The following is a 24,639-nucleotide window of genomic DNA, read 5'->3' on the forward strand; positions in this document are numbered from 1 at the left end:
TTGAGAAAGGATATACTGGCACTGGAGGGTGTGCAGAGGAGATTCACTAGGTTAATCCCAGAGCTGAAGGGGTTGGATTACGAAGAGAGGTTGAGTAGACTGGGACTGTACTCGTTGGAATTTAGAAGGATGAGGGGGGATCTTATAGAAACATATACAATTATGAAGGGAATAGATAGTATAGATGCGGGCAGGTTGTTTCCACTGGCGGGTGAACGCAGAACTAGGGGGCATAGCCTCAAAAGAAGGGGAAGTAGATTTAGGACTGAGTTTAGGAGGAACTTCTTCACCCAAAGGGTTGTGAATCTATGGAATTCCTTGCCCAGTGAAGCAGTAGAGGCTCCTTCATTAAATGTTTTTCAGATAAAGATAAATAGTTTCTTGAAGAATAAAGGGATTAAGGGTTATGGTGTTCGGGCCGGAAAGTGGAGCTGAGTCCACAAAAGATCAGCCATGATCTCATTGAATGGTGGAGCAGGCTCGAGAGGCCAGATGGCCTACTCCTGCTCCTAGTTCTTATGTTCGTATGTTCTTATGTTCTCATGGTCAAATGCTGAGTCAAAGAATTAGATTTTAAGGAGCGTCATAAAAGAGGTTGGAGAGGTAAGTAGGCTGATCCTGGGATTGGCGGGACTGTCCTATGAGGAGAGATTAGTTCACCTGGATTTGATATCACTAGAGTTTGGAAAGATGAGAAGAGATATGATTGATATAAAATTCTAGCAAGGCTGGACAGAGTCGATGCAGTGGGGATGTTTTCCCTGGTTGGGGTATCTCGAATCCGGGGAGACAGTCTCAGGACATGGGGTAGACCATTTAGGACTGAAATAAGGAAAAATGTCTTCACTCAAAGGGTAACGAGCCTGTGGAATTCTCTACCACAGAAGGCTGTGGAGGCCAACTCATTGAATGTACTCAAGAAAGAGATGGATTAAAAAAAAAGATTTTAATGGCATCAAGGGATATGGGGAGAGAGTGAGGATATGACATTGAGAGGATCAGCCAGGCTCAATTTGAATGGCGGAGCAGGTTCGAAGGGCCAAGTGGCCTACTCATAGGTTGTATGTTACTATGCAAAGAGGTGGAGAGGTTCAGGGAGGTAATTCCAGTGCTTGTAGCCAAGGCAGCAGAGAACCGACAAGTGGAGTGAATACAATTGTGGACGTGAAGGTCAGCACAGAGATCACAGAGGGTGGGAGAGCTACAGGAGATTTCAGAGGGATGGTGGGGGAAGTTGTGGAGAGATTCGAAAAAAAAGGATATGAATTTTAAAATTGTGGATGGATATCTTACCCTCATTGGGGCTTCATTTTGTTCCTCACATGGGAGCATCAGTTGGTGATATAGCTCAGACCATCTGAATGTGCAACACAGTTCCCTTTGAGTAAGACTCCACACCTGGAGTGTTACTTTGTATTAAAGCCTCTACTCTTGAACTAACACATCCTGATTAAATTGTTCACCCGACAGGACAAATTCATCAACTGTTATATAGACATCTTGCCTCGTTGGTGCTATCCATATGTGCTGGAGAAATAACGTGCTTCTGATCGCAGAAACATTTACAACTTTTTAAAGAACATTAGGCTCCTGAATTAAGATGTAGGAGCTCATTCCAAGTATCTACCACTCTGCGGGGGGAAAATCTTTTATCTTTCCCTTGCTTGAGGCTTGTTTAATTTTGTGGCCATGTTCTCCAGTTCTGTGATCACAGTTTGAGTTAAATAACTTGCTCACATTCACGTGACATGGCGTTTTGCCATGTTTAAAATTACAGCACATCTATGCTTAACTGTCTTTGCTCCAGTGAAAATCCTGACCTTTCTCATTTTGTAAGCAACCTATTAGGAAACTGGTAAGGTCGGCTGAAGAGCTGGTTTTACGCTCCTGTCTCATCTTATCCTCCAGATGGAGAGTAATATTGGGTGGGATGTAAAACTGATGTCCCACTTGATCCTGTGGGTCTCTCACCTGAGGAGATAGGTTAAAATTACCCCCCCAATCCCAGAATTACAAGCGTTCTTTTCTGAACCCTCTGGCATGCATTAATGCATATTTGGAATAATGTGCCAGCTGAATGCAATAGTCTGTAAGTTCTGCTTCGCTTACAAAGTGGGGTTGAATATTATACGATCTGTTTTCACATGACTTTTGCTGTTTGAGATTCGTACATGCGCAGCTCTGCATTGTGGTGTATTAAAACATTGCATTGCGCATCTGCCCATTTGAGGTTACTATACATGCATGTAACAGCAGACGGAGTCTAATAGAAAGAGACAATAAAGGATCTACACATCTTCCTATCCACTAGGGGACAGGTCCTTTGAGATCCATGTTTAAATACTCATGCAGTCATAATTCTGTCCCTAGCTGAATATATAATTGTTTCTGTCCTAAGAATTTCACATACTCCAGCCCTTAGTTGAGTAATTCAAAGGGTTCCAGCTGCATTCAAATAGCTGATTCTTTGCCTGCAGGAGAAGGAGAAGAGTTTTCAGTCATCAAACTCATGTAGGATGGAAACCTTTCATGTACGGGGAGATGGTGATGTAGAGGTATTGTCACTGGACTCATCATCCAAAGGGCCAGGGCAATGCTCTGGGGACCTGGTTTCGAATCACCGTGGCAGATGTTGAAATGCAAAATCAATAAAATTCTGGAATTAAAAGTCTACAATGACCGTGAAATAATTGTCATACGAAAAAGACACCTGGTTCATTAATGTCCTTTTGGGGAAGAACATACACAACTTCCTGAATGAATAAAAAAAATACAGCACCCGATTTGCCAATGCAGTGCTTGACGCCATGATGGCTGTCTCCTTATCTCCTTCATTTTTGAATGAAACCCGCCAAAATGAGGAATGCACCAAGACTATGAATGCCGTCAAGATTATGAATGCCCAAAGGACCTATTTCCTTGTATGTAGGATGATAGGTAGGTCTGAAGAAAGCTCCAAGGATAAATCACCCAACAACTGCCTATATCTTATATCCAGGCCACAGTTTCCCCCCATTCTTTATTGCTCTCCAGGGTTTGCACAGAATGTTATCATGAATTATTATCATGCAGGCCACAACGCAGAAGAGCACAAATGCAAAACGCAGAAATGAAACCGTGGAGGGGATTTAATCTGGCAAATCTTCTAAACATACGCCAGCCACTGATGCAAGTTAATTCACTGCAGAATGTAATTGTCTGTTTGATGGACATGTACTTGCTGGCACTACCTAATATATGAAACCCCTTAACTAGCAACTTGAGTCGGATTTGCCTTGTTATTGCACATTCAGGATGAGAGTGGATTAGTGAATGGGAAATCAAGTGTGCCATTTCGAGCATGGAATGGCTGGGAATCTGCCTCATTTAGGAACTCATAAACTCCCCTGTCCTTGAACATACAATTTCTGTTGGTAAAAGAATTTACAAACTGGCACTCTAAAAATGATCTCACCATTGATTTACACAATGTTAATTATGTATTACCTTAACACCAAACATTACTTGATAACTGAAGTTGGTAACCTGTATTGACTCAATACATACAACATCGTGGTTGATAATTGCATCCAAATTCTTTTCGTTTACCTTTGCGATTGGAACCTTTATTCAATTGTTGTGTCCCTCCCACTCCTCCCCTACATCTTTTATGGTGATCCCTCGATATACAGAACTGATTGATGGATCCAAGTGAGGTTGGGTTTTGATCAATCTGACCGAATCCAAAGTAAGACCTAATCGTTATGTACTATGCTGATAGCTTAGCTTTTCACACCGAGTCTGGTGTAATGGGTTAATAGAATAGTTATGAGTGTTGTAGTCCATGATGTAACAGTGATATCAGCAGTCAGCGGACAGAGCAGACAGCACCCAGGGGAGAATGGTCTGCTGAGCAACTCATCACACATTTTGTGTTCATAATGTAAATGAACTAGCTTGTAGTAACTACCTGAGTCAGACCAGAGTCTCTCTAGAAAGGTAGGCCATATCACCAGTATATGAAACATGGTGGCAGCGGTGATGACACCAACTGAACAAAGTGTTAGTTCAAGCCTTGTTCAGAATGGCAATCTGTAAACATACTTAAGAAGGAGGCCAGCAGGAAAGTTGTAGCAGGGAAGAACCAGACAGGCAGTCGCTGCCCCTACCCCACCCAATGGAAACACTTGAGTGCCTGCACAGAGACCAACATAAGAAGGCATGATGAGAGAACTTTGTGAGGCATTGTGCATCTTCAGGTTTCCTTACCATTCCTCTACACCATAGAGGGCCTCGTCACACAAGAGTAGAAGAGACCTGAACCTACAGTGAATCTGTTCTAAAAACTTTCAATGTGGTTTTTACTCTGAATTCAAATGGAACGTTGTTTTTGTTTTTTTTTAATAATCTTTATTGTCACAAGTAGGCTTACATTAACTCTGCAATGAAATTACTGTGAAAAAACCCTAGTCGCCACACTCTGCCGCCTGTTCGGGTACACAGAGGGAGAATTCAGAATGTCCAAATTACCTAACAACATGTCTTTCGGGACTTGTGGGAGGAAACCAGAGCACCCGGAGGAAACCCACACAGACACAGGGAGAACGTGCAGACTCCGCACAGACAGTGACCCAAGCCGGGAATCGAACCTGGGACCCTGGCACTGTGAAGCAGCAGTGCTAACCGCTGCGCTACCATGCCACCCAGGTGAGAGCAATTAATTCAGAGATCCCACAGACAAACACATGAAATAGAGACAGAAGTAGGCCATTTGGCCCCTCAAAACTTCTCTTCCATTCAATAATGTTTGTGTTTCAAATTCCACATTTCCAGCTACCCCCGATAACCTTTAATTCCTTTGCTGAACAAGAGGGCGACACCTAATTTTAAAACAGTGTCCCCTACTTCTGGGCTCACTCACAGGAGGAAACATCCTTTCCATGTCCACCTTGTTCAGGATCTTATATATTTCAATCACGTTGTCATGATATTTAGATCAGCATATCATGGTGCAATCATACACACATTGATGGGCATGCAGTAGGACCAACCAACACACACAACATCGCAACCAACCACCAGTGAGAGCACATGCACCATAAAAACAGGGGACACTACAATTCCTGCTCTTTCCAGCAGCAGCTAGCTCAGAGCACCGAGCTCAGATCCTGCCACTCAGACATTCACCATGTGCTGAGTGCCTCATCGAGATAGTGATAGGACAGGGTCCACAGATTAGCTGGTAATGCACGTACCCAAGTTAGCAGTGTGCTGTTACAGTTGAGTAGTTAATAAAATTGAGTTACACCATCTTCAGCCGTGTTGGATCGTTTGTACATCAGAACATCCAACACGACTCACGTCACGTCCCTTCTTCTCAACACCAGTGGAAACAAGCTCAGTTTTTCCAACCGTTCCTCATAAGTCAACCCGTTCATTCCAGGTATCAATCTGATAAATCTTCTCTGAAGCACCATCATTGCATTTGCATCCTTCTTTAAAAAAGGAAACCAAAACTGCACACAGTATTCCAGATGTGGTCTCACCAATACCATGTCTAACGGAAGCATAACATCCTTACGTTGTTGCTCAATTCCTCTTGCAACAATCAATAGCATTCCATTCGCCTTTTTAATTACTTGCTGCTCCTGCATACTAACATTTTGTGACACACACACAAGAATATCTCTGCATCTCAGAATTCAGCAGCCAGTCTCCTTTTAAGTAATAACCTGCCTTTTATTCTTCCTGCCAACATGAACAACTTCACCTTTTCGGACATTAAACTCCATCTGCCAGATTTTTGCCCACTGATTCAACCTATCTCTATCCATCTGCAACTTCCTTATGACCTCATCACAACAAAGGGGCGCTTTTGAGCCCACGTTAGCAATGAGCGTAAAAGGCGGTGCAGGCTCAAATTCTCGAGTAAGTCAGAAAGCGAAATTCTCGGCAGCTGTATCACATTTTTTGATTTTCCCTACCCCTCGCCAGTGATGTAATGAGCGGGGAACACATTTACATGTACTTAAACAAACTTAAATGTAATTAAAGGGGCTTCCCCATCATATGGTACCCCAGCTAAGGAAATCCCCCCTTGCTGGCATGACAAGACTTTGACGAGGTTTACAAGAGGTATTTAAAACTGGAAGCAGTCGAGGGGAGCCCACGATATGTATAGCCCCGGGGGATAGGGGGAGTTGGGAGGGGCATGCCTGGACTTCCTGACACTCTGGAACTGTCAACTGGCAGTGCCAACCTGGAAGTGCCGGAGTATGCTCTCTAGGAAGCCCATGGTGTGCGGTTGGAGGTTGCCCAGTAATCGTGTTTGGGGGGGGGGTTGCTCCGGTGCTTGTGTAGGGGGGTTGTCTCGGTGCCTGTGTGGGGGGAGGGTGCCATTTTACCTTGTGCTTGTGGGGGTGAGGTTTGCCCCGCTGCTTGTGAAGGTAGTCACCCTGTCCGTGGGAGGGTGAGGGACATCATGGGCAGGATTCTCCCAGCCCCGCGCCTGGCCGGAGAATCCCCGCAACCACGCCACGCCGCCCCGACACCGGCATGCGATTCTCCGCGGAGCGGAGAATAAGCGCCATTGGTGCCGGCGCGTTTGGCGCAGCGCCAGTCACGGGCCGCTCTACGTGACTGGGCCGCCGTTTCGGCCAGAGTGGGCCGAGCAGCCGCTCTAAAAAGGCAGAGTCCCGCCGCCGCCGTCCACACCTGGTCACAGCCGACGGGAACTCTGCGCACAGGGTCGGGGGCGGCCTGTGTGGGGGGGGGGGGGGGAACATAGAACATAGAACATACAGTGCAGAAGGAGGCCATTTGGCCCATCGAGTCTGCACTGATCCACTTAAACCTTCGCTTCCACCCTATCCCCGTAACCCTATAGCCCCTCCTACCCTTTTTGGTCATTAAGGGCAATTTATCATGGCCAATCCACCTAACCTGCACGTCTTTGGACTGTGGGAGGAAACCGGAGCACCCGGAGGAAACCCACGCAGACACGGGGAGAACGTGCAGACTCCGCACAGACAGTGACCCAGCGGGGAATTGAACCTGGGACCCTGGCGCTGTGAAGCCACAGTGCTATCCACTTGTGCTGCTGTGCTGCCACTAGTGCTACGTGCTGCCACGGGAGGGGGGATCCGACCCCGGGGGGGGGCCTCCGATAGGGCCTGGCCCGCGTTCGGGGCCCACCGATCGGTGGGCCGGCCTCTCCCTACCCGGGCCTATTTTCTTACATGCTGGCCCCTGAGCTCCCGTGCCATGTTGCGTCGGGGCCGACACATCGAGGGAGGCCATCGCGCATGCGCGGGTTGGCACGGCACACAGTTCATGCCGGGATGGGAGGCTGGAGCGGCGTGAACCGCTCCAGGGCCGTGCTAGCCCCCTGTAGGGGCCAGAATCGGTACTCCCAGGGGCCCATTCACACTGTCGTGAAATGCGGCGGCGTTTCCGATGGCGTGGACACTCAGCCGCTGAATGGGAGAATCCTGCCCATTGTTTCAACGCAGTTTTAAAAATCTCTGTGGAGCGTCATTACCAGCTCTATCAGGCCCTGCCCTGCCAGTGTCACGGCAGAAACCACACACCTAGATATTCTGTGCACAGAGCACCAAAGAATCGAAACAGAAAACTTGGCAGTACAGTTGGAGCGCTGCACACAGGTTTTCTCACCCTAGCCATAAATTCCGCCCATACTTTCCTTTTGTCATCTGCAAATTTAGCTGCCATGTCTTCACTCTCCTCAACTAAGTCATTTATACAAATTGTAACAAGTCAAAACCCCAGGATAGACCCCAGTGGGAGTCCATTCGTTACATCCTGCCTATCAGCCAATCTGTTTTCTGCCTGCCAGCCAATCTTCTATCCATGGGAATATGCTACCCCCTGCACCCATGAGCTTTTTATTTTCTGCAATAATCTCTGATGTGGCACCTTATCAAATAATATAATAATAAATACAGGAAACCCAAGTATCAAATCCAAGTACAGTGTATCAATAGGCTCCCCTTTATTCACAATGAATGTTACTTCTTCAAAGAACTCCAATAAATTGGTTAAACATAATTTCCCTTTTACAAACCATGCTGACTCTTTGCAATTACCTTGAGTTTTTCTATTTGTCCAGCTACGACCCCTTTTAATGATCGAATCTAACACCTTCCCATCATTGGTTGTTGCAAGCATGGGGACACTGAAAAATGACCTCGCACTTGATCAATCGTGTAACGGCGTTAGCCAGGCTGAACTAAGGAAACAAAATTGGTCTATCCACCAACACACCGAGGCATTACAGGTGTTTGCTGCTTGATTAGACCCAAAGACGGTTGCTCCACCCTCTCAAAAGCACATCAAAATGGCAAAAGGAGAAGAAATCCTACAGTAACCATCTTAAATTGCTTACGCTGCGAACGAACAAGGATCAGGGGCGAAATTCTCCATTATCGGCGGAAAGTCCGCCGATCGGCGCAAAAAACGGCGCAAATCCGACTTGCGTCACGTCGGAAAAATGGGTCGATAGTCTCCGGCCCGAAATGGGCTAGCAGCGACGTAACGGGATCCGCGCTTGCGCAGTGGTTCACGCCGTGCAGCGTCATACGCGATGCATGGCGTGACGGCTCATAAGGCCGCGCTGCTCCCCCCCACCCGACCGGAACATCCGACCGCAACACCCGACTGGATGGCTGGCCGTCGCTCAGCCCCGAGGTTCGAGTCACGCGATGTGGAGGCGCTCCTGGACGCGGTGGAGCAGAGGAGGGACGCCCTGTATCCCGGGCACGGCCGCAGACTTGCCCCACGCCACAGCCGGAGTCTGTGGAGGGAAGTGGCAGAGGCCGTCACCGCTGTGGCCCTGACACCACGGACAGGCACCCAGTGCCACAAGAAGGTGAACGACCTCGTCAGAGCAGGCAGGGTGAGCCTCCCCATATCCCCCCTCCCCCATATCCCCCATACCCCCCTCCCCCATATCCCCCCCTCCCCCATAACCCCCCCATGTCCCCCCTCCCCATATCCCCCTCCCCATATCCCCCCTCCCCCATATCCCCCATCCCCCATATCCCCCATACCCCCCCTCCCCCATATCCCCCTCCCCCATATCCCCCATATCCCCCCATATCCCCCCTCCCCCAATTTCCCCCCTCCCCCATATCCCCACTCCCCCATAACCCCCCCTCCCCCATATCCCCCATATCCCAAGTGAATCCAGCCCTAACCTTAACCTCTGCAATGCACGCGCAACCGATGGCGTGCATTCATATACCTGCCTAACACTGTTGCCTTTTACCCCTGCCCACCGCCCCCCCCCCCACAGGAGAAGCGCGCACACAACAATGGGGAGCATGTGAGGACTGGAGGAGGGCCCGCTGATGAGAGTCCACTGACCGTACACGAGGAAAGGGCCCTGGAACTGGCTGGCGGACCTGAGGACCGGGAGGTTGCTGATGCAGAGGTCGGGGGCGTTCTAGCGAGTGAACCACCGACAGCCCGTCCCCATATCCCCCCTCCCCTATATCCCCCTCCCCCGTATCACCTGATCACTGCCTGATGTCTAACCATGCATGCTTCATTGTATATCGCAGGACCAAACGTCCAGGCACCCATCCCCGCAGATGCAGACCGCCCGCAGGATGCCCCTCGGAGACCACAGGAGACGGAGAGACCCGCACCCTCCAGCATGCGACGCCCGCAGGATGCCCCTCGGAGACCACGGGAGATGGAGAGACCCGGACCCTCCAGCATGCGACGCCCGCAGGATGCCCTTCGGAGACCACGGGAGATGGAGAGACCCGGACCCTCCAGCATGCGACGCCCGCAGGATGCCCCTCGCACACCACGGGAGACGGAGAGACCTGGAGGAACAGGGAGACGACACCCCCGTCACGTGCGGGAGCGACCATCCAGCGACGAGGGGGGCAGCCACAGGCCCCCGTCACATCCGAGCCAGGACACTACTACCCAGGACACCACTACCCAGGACACCACAACCCAGGACACCACTACCCAGGACACCACTACCCAGGACACCCCTACCCGGGACAGCACTACCCAGGAAGACAAAATACCGGACAGTGACTCAGAGTGGATGGCTGGAGACGAACCCCCACCCCAAAGTGCCATGGACTCAGAGTGGGACGAAGAGCACGACACAACGCCACTGCTGTCACCAACACCCTCCACCATCGCAGAAACACTCACCACGGTTGGGCACTTTAGTGATGAGGTGTCTGGTACACTCACTGGTGCGCACAACACAGCCGTCCCGGTACAGCAGGTGGAGGTAGGAGCAGCAGAGGGGCCGGGCGGTCGGAGGGCAGCCCAGGCCAAGCGAACATCTGCCGCCCAGATGGATCCCGGGTTCCTGCAGTTACCACACCCACACATAGATCCGATGCAACCACCGACCCGGAGACGAGCGAAGAGGGTGACGGGCGGCTTGCGGCGGCTGCGGTCGCAGGTGGAGGAGTCCACCCGCGTCCAGGAGCTGGGAGTGGTGCCGGTCATGCGTGCCACCCAGGCCGACACCGCACGGGTGGCGTCCGCGGTGGAGGCAATGGGTGCGACGGTGTCAGACATGGGGAACGGTTTGCGAGGCCTGGGGCCTTCCGTGCAGGCGGCGTCTGTGGCCCAGGAAATGGCTGCCCTCTCACAGGAGGCCATGAGCCAGTGCCAGCGCCAGATGGCAGAGGCACTCAACGCCATAGCCCAGTCTCAGCAGGCCATGGCCCAGTCTCAGCAGGCCCTGGCCCAGTCTCAGCAGGCCATGGCCCAGTCTCTGCAGGCCATCGCTGAGGGCATCGGCGCCAGTGGCCATGTGCGAGCAGGCGTCGCACTGTCACAGACAGGGTTTGCCAACCCCCTGGGCTCCATGGCTGCAAACCTGCAGACCCCTGTTGATACCAGCACGGGCCTCCAGGACTGGCAGCGCCAGATGTCGGGGGGGCGTCGGATGGCCAGTCCATTCGCATCCCCCACCCATGTAGAGGGCTGGGGGCCATCGGGCACCCCGAGGGAGGAGGAAGTGGTGTGGTCCGTCCGGGCTCCCTCTGTAGGGGAGGTCCCGGTACACCGCGACACCTCGGACTCCCCCCTTTCCGTCCCAGGTGCATCGGGTGGGCAACGGGCAGGACAGGCTGGCAGCTCGCCATCCCAGTCTCCCGGGCCGCAGCCTGGCCCATCTAGGCCAGGACGCCCCAGGAAACGGCCGCCAAAGGGATCCAGTGTCAGAGGGCAGGAATCACAGGAGTCCACCTCCAGTTCTGCTGTACCGTCTGGGGAACCACGTAGACGTAGTCAAAGGGCCCGTAAGGCCAAACAATTAGACACTGAGTAAGTTGGCACGGGTGCAGGGCACAGATGAGGTTTAGGGGCTAGGGCACGTGCATGAACTCCTTTGGTTATTAAAGTCAATGTTACACCTACCGAAGCTGCCTTTGTGCTCTGTCCAAAGTGTGCGGGGGTGTCATGTACGTTGAGCGCAAGTGTGTGTGTGAGGGGTGGTCTTACCTCAGCCCCAGGTGAGTCTGCCCCCTTCCTCCTGGGCCGCCATCAACATCCCCCGGGCAGAGGACGGGACCGTGCGCTGCAGTGTCACAGCCGCATGCAGGGATGGTCCGGGTGGATGGTGGTACTGTGGCCATGGGTCAGACATAGTCCAACGATGTAGAGCCAGGAGCTCATCGCAGGGCGGGTTGTCATCATCCTCCATGGTCTGCGATAGACACGCGTCCACCCGCAACTGTGTGAGCCCGGCCCGTTGTGCCGCAGGTGGATCGGCAATGGGGGGGGGTGGTGTGCATGCGGGTGGGGTGGGTGGGGTTGGGGAGGGGGGTGAGGGTGCTGGGTGGGTGGATGGGTGGGGGGTGTGGGTGGTCGGCTGTTGCCATGGTGTGCGGTCTGTGGCCATACTACCCGATTCCCACGCCCATCTAGTCAGTGAAGCGGGCGTCTATCAGTCTGTCCCGTGCCCGCTGGGCCAGCCGGTAACGGTGGACAGCCACCCGCCTGTGTCTACCCCGTCTGCCCTGACCATTGCCCCCATCCCCCTCATCTGGGGAGGACTGGGCCTCTTCCTGCTGCTCCTCCACTCCGCCCTCCTCTGCCTGCGGCACATCGCCCCTCTGCTGGGCTATGTTGTGCAGGACGCAGCACACCACAATTATGCGGCCGACCCTATCTGACCGATACTGGAGGGCGCTCCCAGAGAGGTCCAGGCACCTGAAACGCATCTTCAGCACACCAAAGCACCTCTCGATCACTCCCCTTGTCGCTACATGGGCATCATTGTAGCGGTTCTCCGCCTCATTGCGTGGCCTCTGTATAGGCGTCATCAGCCACGATCGCAATGGGTAGCCCCTGTCACCCAGCAACCAGCCCCTCAGCCGGGGATGGCGTCCCTCGTACATGCGGGGGATGGATGACCGCGACAACACGAATGAGTCGTGTACACTGCCTGGGTGACGGGCGCAGACGTGCAGGATCATCATGCGGTGGTCGCAGACCACCTGTACGTTCATCGAATAGGTCCCCTTCCTATTAGTGAACACGGCCCTGTTATCTGCAGGTGGCCGCACGGCGACGTGCATCCCATCGATCGCGCCCTGGACCATGGGGAACCCGGCCACGGCAGAGAAGTCCACGGCCCGGGCATCTTGGCTGGCCCGGTCCACGGGGAAGCGGAGGTAGCGGTGCGCCATGTCATTTCGGGCATGCACCGGTGCACCGATGTCTTCGATATGCCGGACAGGTCCCCACTCGGTGCCTGGAATGACCCCGTTGCATAAAGGTTCAGGGCCACCGTAACCTTGACGGACACGGGGAGAGGGTGTCCCCCGCCAGTGCCATGCGGTGACAGGTGTGCCAGCAGGTGGCAGATGTGTGCCACGGTTTCCCGGCTCATCCGGAGTCTCCTCCTGCATTCCCGGTCCGTGAGGTCCTGGTATGACTGCCGGGGCCGGTACACACAGTCATACCATAACAGTCATAAAAAATATGACTGTTCCTTCACTGTCGCTTGGTCAAAATCCTGGAACTCCCTCCCTAACAGCACTGCGGATATATCTACACTATATGGATTGCAGCAGTTCAAGAGAACAGCTCACCGCCACCTGCTCAAGGACAATTAGGGATGGGCAATACATTTTGGCCTAACCAGTGATGCCCACAACCCGTAAATTGATTTAGAAAACATTATTCCACAGAAATCATCAAAATGTCCCTAGGCCATCAAAGGCTCAGCCTTCATTTGATGTGCTGCCAGTACACAGCTGCCAGTAAAGTCACAAACCATGGCTGCTGTTCTCTCTAGAGCTACACTGGAGCAAACTGTTACCCAGGACTTCATACTGTTTCCGAGGTGAAAGCATCCGTAATGACCTTCTTGCTGCTCTCCACCACAAGGTTGCAAGATGCCCAAATAGCATGGAAAGATGGGGAATATGCTCCAAGAACTCTGCCAAGATGGTTGATCCAAATATAGACCTGCTGACCGGCTCCTCTGCAAATATCATGGACAACGCAAACACTTGAACATAGTGGATGATCTCTTGGTCTCTAATCATGACCTGGTCATTCCTAAGTCAATATAGGAAAAAGTCCTCCCCGGGGTCCATGGAGGTTACCTGGGGATTGCAAAGAGTATGCGCATCTTTGTGGTGCCTAGGACTTACATACAATATCCAAGATTTAGGTTTTTTTCCTGCCACACCTTCAAAGTTAATAGCCAATACCCTCAAAGCCCTGAGTACCATCCCACTTCCCGCACAGACATTGGCAGAAACTGGAGATCGACCTCTTTGACTTTTGGGGCAAGGCCTCATTGCTGTAGATTACTGCTTTAGGTTGTTGGAAGTGGATAGACTCCTCAGTCTGTGATCAGGATGCTTCAAATTATGGTCTGCACACTCAGGTTTCCAGGTGAAATCATCTCAGATAACGGGCCAGAATTTGCCAATGACCACTTCTGAAAATGTTGCCAACGACAATGTAATCACCCAGGGCAGCATGGTAGCACAGTGGTTAGCACAGTTGCTTCACAGCTCCAGGGTCCCAGGTTCGATTCTCGGCTTGGGTCACTGTCTGTGCGGAGTCTGCACGTTCTCCCTGTGTCTGCTTGGGTTTCCTCCGGGTGCTCCGGTTTCCTCCCACAGTCCAAAGATGTGCAGGTTAGGTGGATTGGCCATGATGAATTGTCCTGAGTGTCCAAAAAGGTTAGGTGGGGTTGCTGGGTTACAGAGTTAGGGTGGAGGTGTGGGCTTGGGTGGGGTGCTCTTTCCAAGGGCCGGTGCAGGCCCGTTGGGCCGAATAGCCTTCTTCTGCCATGTAAATTCTATGGTCTATGATTTCACCAGTTCTCCTCGCCACCCTCAAGCTAATGGAGAGGTTGAAGGAGCTGTGAGAACCACCAAGACCCTAATGGCGAAGAATTCTGACGGAAATTCAGCTCTGTTGCTGGTGACACTGCTACCATGCGTATATGAAAGAGAGGATTTATCAAAGTGTGATGCAACCTTGAGCTGATAGATTCTCACTGGATGAACTGCCCATGGACTGATGGCTGAAAACACAAATCTTACTGCTGTCGAGGAACCTCTAATCCAAAATAACCCCTGCTGACCACAAGAGGGTGAGGAACACAGGGACGGGCCTCCATCAGAGGCAGCCACATTGGCACAGCTATGGCCTAAACTACAGCAGCCTTGACCCAGGGCCTGAGAGATTGGATTTGGGATTCTAAATCTGAAGCTGTGGACCTTGAAAGAATGGTATCCATGGTCGTACTGGGTGCAAAACACCTTCTGGAAGACCATGAAAACCCAGATCTTCGATTACCACACCATGTGGGGTGGAGACCACAAAGCGATTTCAAGCAACTTGTGAGATGCTGACCCAACCTGGGATCCAGTTCAAGATTACCTGCCCCACTTAGCAGTCATAGCAAAGCAGTCAGAGTGAGTGCAGGAGGCACCACAAGGACTCAACCTCTGACTGTTGGATTTTGTGGGAAGGGAGCAATAGAGCCATAAGGCCATAAGACGTAATAGTAAACTTTATTATTGTCACAAGTAGACTTAATTTAACACTGCAATGAAGTTATTGTGAAATCCCCAAGTCGCCACATTCCGAAGCCTGTTCGGGCACACTGAGGGAGAATTCAGAATGTCCAAAATACCGAACGGCACGTCTTTTGGGACTTGAGGGAGAAAACTGGAGCACCCGGAGAAACCCACACAGACACAGGGAGAATGTGCAGACTCTGCACAGACAATGACCCAAGGCAGGAATCAAAACTAAGACCCTGGTGCTGTGAAGCAACACTGCTACCGTGCGTATATGAAAGAGAGGATTCATCAAAGAGTGATGCTAGTGACTCCCTGGATTTACCTTGTACGCTCATGGTTGCTGCAATAGACCATCCTCGCTATGTCAGTCTGATTTTGATTCTTTACATACTTGTTCTGCTTTTAAGAAAATCATTGGGTGGGTCACTGCTCCCCTAACTTTCTCGATGTGCTTGCTTTAATGGGAGTCATTACATGTATTGCCTTTGGTATGAATTTCACAAGCCTATTGCAAGACAGGATCTAATCACTGTGTCTTACGTTTGAGCTCTAATTTGAGCCTCGGTTTCACTGGAGGAACAATTTGCAGTGACTGTCAGCCCTTTTGATACTTCCTACTCGGGCAGCATATGGTAATTCAGATTGATTTCCTGACTGATATTTTTGTTTTGTTTGGGTCATGTCACTGTGCCAGCCCTGTCTGAGACTTTAGTGATAACTGTCATGTGAGAGTACCTTTAAGAAATGGGTGTTTATAAATGGGTGTGCATATAAATATCTGTAGTGAGAGTACCTTTAAGAAATGGGTGCTTATTACTGCAGTGATGTCAGAGAGTGGGTGGAACTGGGCTGTCTGTCTGTTTTTTACTTTTGTTTTAGGCTGTTTGCTGCAGGGTGTGCTTTAGTTTCATTTTCAGAGCTGGATAGCTGCAGTCACAGCCAGAAGGGGTGTTAGTCTCTCCCTCTGTAATCTAAAAACTGTAAATCGATCCTTTGGTGATTTAAAACTAATAACTGCTCTCAGTAGTGACTTTAACCTGATGTGCTTCTGTTAAAAGTTATTTTTTAAGTCTTATGGATGTTAAAAGGAAAGCTTAAAGGATTGCTTAGTGTTGTAGTCTTTGGGGGTTGTATTTGAATTAATGTTTGCCAAGGTGTTCACTGTATGTTTTAAAAAGGTTAACTTGAGGTCATAGAATAAACATTGTTTTGCTTTACAAAGTACTTTTCCATTTCTGCTGCATCACACCTGTAGAGTGGGCCGTGTGCTCCCCATACCACAATCTATTAAAAGTTGTGGGTCAGGTGAACTCCATGATATACTTTGGGGTTCGCTAAACCCTGGCCCATAACAAATTGGGGGCTCGTCCAGGATAAAAGTCTATCTATTGGATTGGCTTAGTGAACTTAAAGACAGTAAAGGGTGAGAAAATTGTGGTTGCTTTTCAGGTGTGGTATTTCAGTTTAAGTAGGGAGTGTGTTGTGGACAATGGCTCTTTCAGAGGCTCAGAAGATTTTGGGGGTGGAGACGGTCACACGCAGTACCTTACGCTCCCCATACCACAATCTATTAAAAGTTGTGGGTGAGGTGAACTCCATTATACACTTTGGGGTTCTCTAAAACCTGGCCCGTAACAATACCATAACCCATAAAATGGAAGGCATCTGGTGCTTGCATTTTCTCAACATGGGATTTTGTGCCCGCATTTTGTGTTTCCTGTTCGGATGTTTGTGGCATGATTCGTGGCCTGACTGCTTTCCGTGCCTGAATATTTTTCAATGGTTTCAATATCCTTTCTAATAATCACCATTCTTTCACTGCCACAAGCTCAAAATCCTTGAGCTCTCTAACTTATCGGCACTGGGAGGGCACCTCTGCCGCATGGACTGCAATGGTTCAAGATGAATACCCATCACTGCCTTCTCAGGGACATCTAGAGGTGGGTCATAAATGCTAACCTTGCCAACCACATCCCAAAAACTGATTTAAAAAAAAATTGTCTAGCCACATAGCCTGAATGTCATTTCAACATTAGAAAATAATGAAAAATGCTTTTAAAGGAAAAAACACCCAGTGTGAATGGAAGTGAGTGGGAGATTGGTAGTTGCGCAATTCCTCCAAAGGTTAATGAGTTAATTTTATTGACGTACTTCCTGCCTATCCGTCGATGAAAACAAGTAAATCTTTAATAAACAGTATCTTTGTGGCAGAGTTTTTCAAGTCTCAAGAGATTGCCCCACACTTAATTTTTCAGAAGCTATTCATTAATGTTACGAAAGGAATTACCATCAAATCTGTGTGTATGCAAATCTGATGCAAGAAAACCCTTGCAGCAAATCAGATCCTGATGTTCTGTCTCAGAACATTTAGGCTTCACTGATCATTAAATAGTTTCTGATGCATTTGCGGATCCACACAAGTGAGTAAGGTGAATGTTAAATGCATCAGGATGGTGACTGGTGTGTGGGAATTCAATCAGTGCACGTATTGCTTAAACTAACAGGTTTGACGCTGCGGAATGCGGAATAATGAAGGACACATTTCACGATCAAGAACTCAGTGCCTTTGTCAATTTAGTGCCTTTATGCGGGGAATCCAGGCAGTAATCAGAAGAGCTGCTTTGAAACAAGGTCCTTGTGTTAAACCCAGTGGTAAATCTGAAACCATCACACGGACATGAAATGCTTACTTTAGCACCATCAGTTAGTTGCAAGTTCCACGAGGGAAAGCAGTGCAGAGATTGTGAATTTCTCAAATAATTTTGTTCAGCTTCACTTGAGAACTGAGCCTTTGGCCTATTGGTAGCACTCCCACCTGAACCAGGGGATCTTGCGTTTGAACCATCTGCTCCAGACAGTACTTCTGACTGCCGGAGTTCTGGATCTAAATTCAAGCCGTCCGGAATACTTGCATTCAAGGAATGTGGTGTCTTTGTGTTGCTTATTTCAGGATGGTTGGCGTAGTGTTCCCAAAGACCAGAAAATAGCGTTAACTTAAACAAAGCTAACTTTGATTCGACATGTACTGCTTAAGAATACACAGTTTTTTTTTAATTTAGAGTACCCAATTCATTTTTTCCAATTAAGGGGCAATTTAGCGTGGTCAATCCAACTGGCCTGCACAACTTTGGTTTGTGGGGGCAAAATCCACGCAAACACGGGGAGAATGTGCAAACTCCACACGGACAGTGAGGGTTGTGGGGGCAAAATCCACGCAAACACGGGGAGAATGTGCAAACTCCACACGGACAGTGACCCAGAGCCGGGATCGAACCTGGGACCTCGGCGCCGTGAGGCTGCAGCGCTAACCCACTGCGCCACCGTGCTGCCCCAAGAATACACAGTTGACTAATAACATCTAAACTACACTCATCTACAACTAATCTCACTACTGGTTTCGACCATTCTCTACACCCACTTGCACTATCTGCTCTTCTGACCTTCACTAGCTAACACCTGCATACACTCCTCCCCTAAGGTCCAGCATCACTGTCTTATATAGTTGTAACTGTAGTTCCACCGAGTGGCTTCTCTCGACACTACATTAACCCTTGCAATGCTGATAGTTATGATGATACCACAGGGGAGTGAGTGGCGCTCCTCATCATTTGGAATATGAGAAGTGTTGTAATCGACATGAGAACTATGGGGCCGTGCTTATTAGGCTTCCCATGAGTCTTGTGGAGTATGACTTCCCTGCTGAGGAGCAGAGCTCCCTCATCAACGGGAGAGCAAATCAGAATATCAAAACCCTGGCATGAGTGTGGGCTGGGCACGTGTAATCCCTTCTGGGACTAGTGTACATAGTGTCTTCGTTCTTCTGTGAATAAATCTGTCATTCCTTATGCTTCCCTTGTGGCTACTTCTGTGAACTCAAGACTGATGATGAGGATTAAGTGGAGCGGCAGATGGTGCCACTTTTGCTGTACCCGGCCCCCTCATCTGCCACAGTGATGCCGAGTTTTGTGAAGCTGGAAGCATTTGATGCAGGTATTGAAGGTTTTTCACAATATATCGAGCGGATACGTTTTTTTTGGGCTAACGCTATTATCGGAGATGAATGTCACACCATGATTCTCTTGACGGCTTGTGGTGCACCCACCTTTCATGTGATAAAGAACTTGATGTGCCTCACCGCCCCGGACTCAAAGTCATTCACAGGCCTGCCTTGTGGCAGATCATTTCAGCCCCAAACCATCGGTCTTCATCCATCACTAGCATTTTAATGTGGCCGAACAAACCCCTGGGGAGTCCAGAACGGAATTTTTGGCGCATCTCAGGAAACTCACGGAATTCTGTGAACATGCCTCTGCCCTCTCTGAAATGTTGCGAGACAGGTTGGTCTGCAGCATCCGTAACACAACAATCCAGTGGAAGTTGATGCTGAGCCTCAGCTGAACCTCAAGAGGGCTGTGGAGGTTGCCCTGTTGTGGGAAAGCACAGGACAGGTTGTACAACAATTGAATTGGATGGAAGCCCTTATTTTAGGCTGCATCCCTCCCCAGAGCATGGTGCCCCCTTGACCAGCTAACCTGAGCGGCAACCCGATGGACGTCGGGCCAGTGGCAGCTGGGTAGGACCCCTCCCCCGATCCGGATGAGGAAGACTCTGGGCATTGTGGGACATTTGATCGGCATGGTCTCAGCGACCAGCATCCGCGGGATGGTCCATCCGTCCATCAAACTCGCTAGGCATGGCTGCCCACCCCGCTCCCACACCTTTTTTGTGGAAAAGTTGATGGATGATTATCTACAATTGAACTGCGTTTCCGCACCCAAAGTCGTCGACATTCGAGTTAATGGTCACCCATCACTAACGGAGTTAGACACAAGTCCCGCTGTCTCGGTTGTCGGTAGGCACACTTTTAAGTAACTCCGAGCCTCAATGTGGTATGAGCAAAGTATCCCGAAGTTTTCAAGACTGGGCTGGGAACGATCCACGGGACCTTGGCAAAGATCCACATGGACCCTGCGGCACAACCAAGATATTTTCATGCTCACCCAGTTTCTTACACACTACTGCCTAAGGTAGAAGTGGAGCTCGGTCGGCACAAAGGCTTGGGGGTATTCCGACTGATGAAGCTTGCGTATTAGGCAGCGCTGGTCATCCCCGTAATATAACCCGATGGCACTGACTGCCTCTGCAGCGACTATAACCTCTGAAGTGATATAAATCGACGGTGAATAGGGCCTCCAGGCTGGACAGGTATACGACACCGAGGATTAAGGACCTAGACGCCAAGTGGCCAGGAGTCACTCATTCACCAAACTCGACATGAGTCACGTGTACCTCTAGCTGGTGTTTTACCCGGAGTCTCATAAATACGTAACAGTGAACACACATCAAGGGCTATACGAGTACATCAGATTAGGTGTATCGTCGGCCTGTGCTATTTTCCAGTATGTGATGGATAATATTTTGCAGGTCCTACCATGCGTAGCAGTTTATCTGGATGATGTATTGGTCATGGTAACACCTGAACAGGACTACCTGAATAGCCTAGACAAGGTATTCCATTGTGATTTAGAGATGTGGATCAGAAATTGGCTAGCTGAAAAACGACAGAGGGTGGTGGTTGATGGGAAATGTTCAGAATGGAGTACAGTCACAAGTGGAGTACCACAAGGATCTGTTCTGGGGCCGTTGCTGTTTGTCATTTTTATCAATGACCTAGAGGAAGGCGCAGAAGGGTGGGTGAGTAAATTTGCAGACGATACTAAAGTCGGTGGTGTTGTCGATAGTGTGGAAGGATGTAGCAGGTTACAGAGGGATATAGATAAGCTGCAGAGCTGGGCTGAGAGGTGGCAAATGGAGTTTAATGTAGAGAAGTGTGAGGTGATTCACTTTGGAAGGAATAACAGGAATGCAGAATATTTGGCTAATGGTAAAGTTCTTGAAAGTGTGGATGAGCAGAGGGATCTAGGTGTCCATGTACATAGATCCCTGAAAGTTGCCACCCAGGTTGATAGGGTTGTGAAGAAGGCCTATGGAGTGTTGGCCTTTATTGGTAGAGGGATTGAGTTCCGGAGTCGGGAGGTCATGTTGCAGCTGTACAGAACTCTGGTACGGCCGCATTTGGAGTATTGCGTACAGTTCTGGTCACCGCATTATAGGAAGGACGTGGAGGCTTTGGAGCGGGTGCAGAGGAGATTTACCAGGATGTTGCATGGTATGGAGGGAAAATCTTATGAGGAAAGGCTGATGGACTTGAGGTTGTTTTCGTTGGAGAGAAGAAGGTTAGGAGGAGACTTAATAGAGGCATACAAAATGATCAGGGGGTTGGATAGGGTGGACAGTGAGAGCCTTCTCCCGCGGATGGATATGGCTGGCACGAGGGGACATAACTTTAAACTGAGGGGTAATAGATATAGGACAGAGGTCAGAGGTAGGTTCTTTATGCAAAGAGTAGTGAGGCCGTGGAATGCCCTACCTGCTACAGTAGTGAACTCGCCAACATTGAGGGCATTTAAAAGTTTATTGGATAAACATATGGATGATAATGGCATAGTGTAGGTTAGATGGCTTTTGTTTCGGTGCAACATCGTGGGCCGAAGGGCCTGTACTGCGCTGTATTGTTCTATGTTCTATGTTCTATTGCTTTGGAGAGTCCAGCATTCGCCTCCGTAGAGAGAAGTGCGTTTTTCCCACTTGCGAGGTAACCTATCTGGGCTACCACGTGAACAGGGAGGGCCACCACCCGATTGAAGACAAAGTGCGTGCCATCCGATAGGCCCCTCTATGCCGGGAGGAGCGACAGAACTCCGTTCATTCCTGGGGATTGTCAATTACTATGGAAAGCTCATCCTGGGCCTTGTGACTATGTTGGCCCCCTGCGCATACTTCTCAAGAAGAACCAGGTATGCGCATGGGGACAGCCACAGGAGACGGCATTCGGTGAAGTGAAACAGCAGCTCATTTCTTCTCAGCTGCTGACTGACTTCGACCCTGCAAAGCCACTGTTGGTCATCTGCAACACCTCACCATATGGCATCGGTGTCATATTGTCACATCGGATAAGCGATGACAAGGACCATCCAAACGCTTTCGCCTCTAGGACACTGGCCGCAGCTGAGCAAAACTATGCCCAAATGGAGAAGGAGGGTCTAGCCATGATCTTTGCCATCAGAAAAGCTCCACCAATACATCTATGGGCGTCAGTTCACAGTATTGACCAATCACAAGCCGCTTCTGGGGTTATTCAAGGGAGACAGGGCCATCCCTCCCATCGTGACGGACAGAATTCAACAGTGGGCTCGCAGTTGGAATGCTTCCTTTTCACTGCACGCGGAAATTCTTGTGGGTCGTAGGCTTAAGATTTGCCTCTTCCTGGCATTACCATTATTGGCGGAAAGGTATGCCATGGACAGGAGCAGCTGGGGTGTTCCTCTCTCGATAATGCTCCACACAGACAGTTCGCACCAGGTGACGCATGTATGCAATTTCAGAGCCGGTGCCAAGTGGATCCCGAGCACTATCATTCAGCAAATTAGTGTCGTACTAGGTTCATATGCGGGACCGGGAATCATAAGGCACCTCGATCATCTCTGCAGTAGAACCTCCATATTGTGCGATGCCCTTTTGAAGGGGCCAGTACAGTACGGTGCCATCGTCGCCGTGGGCACCATCCCATGGGGATTTCAATGCCGAGATGCTGGATGCCGATGATTCAGACTTTGAGATGTGCCACTGTCAGATGTTGCCAGCGATGAATCTCCTGCCAACCCGCTATTGATGGTGGTACTATTGCGATGATCGATGAGGAAATGTAGCTAACGCAACTGCTGTACGCCACCTGGCCCTGCGGCAACGACACCTGAGAGGCAGCCATGGGCAGAGAGGTGCAGGGCCCCTCCTCCGCGCCATCCTTATTGGAATGTGTTTTCGGACTTCGGGGGGGGGGGAGGAATGTTGTAACTTGCACAAGACCCATGTGGAGGGCCAATTATGCTATCCTTGAGTCTCGTGAATTATGAGCTTCTCCGCTGAGGGGTGGAGCTCCCTCATTAGCGGGAGAGCAAACCAGAATATAAAAACCCAGCCTGAATGTGGGCTGGGTGTGGGTATTCCCTTCTGGGACCTGTGTACATAGAACATACAGTGCAGAACGAGGCCATTCGGCCCATCGAGTCTGCACCTACCCACTTAAGCCTCGCTTCCACCCTATCCCCGTAACCAATAACCCCTCCTAACCTCTATTGGACACTAAGGGCAATTCAGCATGGCCAATCCACCTAACCTGCATGTCTTTGGACTGTGGGAGGAAACAGGAGCACCCGGAGGAAACCCACGCAGACACGGGGAGAACGTGCAGACTCCGCACAGGCAGTGACCCAGCGGGGAATCGAACCTGGGACCCTGGCGCTGTGAAGCCACAGTGCGAGCCACGTGTGCTATCGTGCTGCCCATAATGTACATAATGTCTTCGTTCTTCTGTGAATAAATCTTTTGTTCCTTATGCTTCTTGTGTGACTGCTTCTGTGATCTCAAGAGGAAACCATAAAACACCCTCACTGTAAGGGGGTCAGCCAACAGATCGGTATCAAGATGGTTATGGCCGTGAAAGATGTGTTCATGTTGTGAGATGATCAACGAGCCAGTGATTCCTTCCATTACATCATTCTAATCTCCAAGGGAAGATGTAAAGATATGAAAACCCAACTAAGTTCAGGCAGAGACAGTTTGGACAAATAGCCAGGAAGTCTGCGCACGAGCCAAAGGCACTGTATATTTGCAATGACAGAGAGCGTATCCATCACTGCAATAGTGGAAGAATAGGCCACAATCCAGAAGTCAGACACCTGGACATGGCATCGATCATTTTTGCAGGCTCAGGAATTAGCCTGGGTCAGGATTCGCCCATGTGCATTTCGTCGAGGCAGGTGCCAATAGAAATCAGCAGTTGCTTGCACTCACGTAATTTTGGTGCAAGAGGTGTCTGAAACCCGAAATGTGCGGATTAGATCTGGTAGGAGCACGTCCAAACAGCAATAAACTGTTTTCAGTGTTGAAGAGTGAAGTTTGACCAAAATGTCCCCCTACACTTCATTGAAATAGTGTTGGGGATTTTTTAATAAATACTTGTTAGGGCTGACATGGCCTCGGTTCAACGCCTTGGGCAACACGTTCAGGATTGCACTGGGAATGTCATAGAATCATAGAATTTACAGTGCAGAAGGAGGCCATTCGGTCCATCAAGTCTGCACCAGGAATCGGAAAGAGCACCCTACTTAAGCCCACACCTTCACCCTATCCCCGTAACCCAGTAACCCCACCTAACCTTTTTGGACACTAAGGGCAATTTAGCATGGCCAATCCACCTAACCTGCACATCTTTGGACTGTGGGAAGAAACCGGTGCACCCGGAGGAAACCCACGCAGACACAGGGAGAACGTGCAGACTCCGCACAGACATTGACCCAAGCCAGAAACTGAACCTGGGACCCTGGAGCGACAAAGCAACAGTGCTCACCACTGTACTATCATGTCAGCCTGCCATATGTGCCCAAGCCTCTGGAATGGGACTTGAACCCACAAACTTCTGACTCGGAGGCAAGAGAGCTAACACTTGAAAGCATTCTTCCTGACAGCACAAAAGGCATGG

The 24,639-nt window shown here is 50.0% G+C and overlaps 1 protein-coding gene across 1 annotated transcript in view; it reads right to left on the reverse strand.

The window, feature by feature from the left end:
• gsg1l2b (gsg1-like 2b) overlaps positions 1-24,639 on the reverse strand; it is a 298,403-nt gene that overhangs the window by 230,604 nt on the left and 43,160 nt on the right. The gene's annotated exons all lie outside the window — the stretch shown is intronic.

The sequence above is a fragment of the Scyliorhinus torazame genome, chromosome 18 (assembly GCF_047496885.1).
Source record: "Scyliorhinus torazame isolate Kashiwa2021f chromosome 18, sScyTor2.1, whole genome shotgun sequence".
Taxonomy (NCBI): Eukaryota; Metazoa; Chordata; class Chondrichthyes; order Carcharhiniformes; family Scyliorhinidae; genus Scyliorhinus; species Scyliorhinus torazame.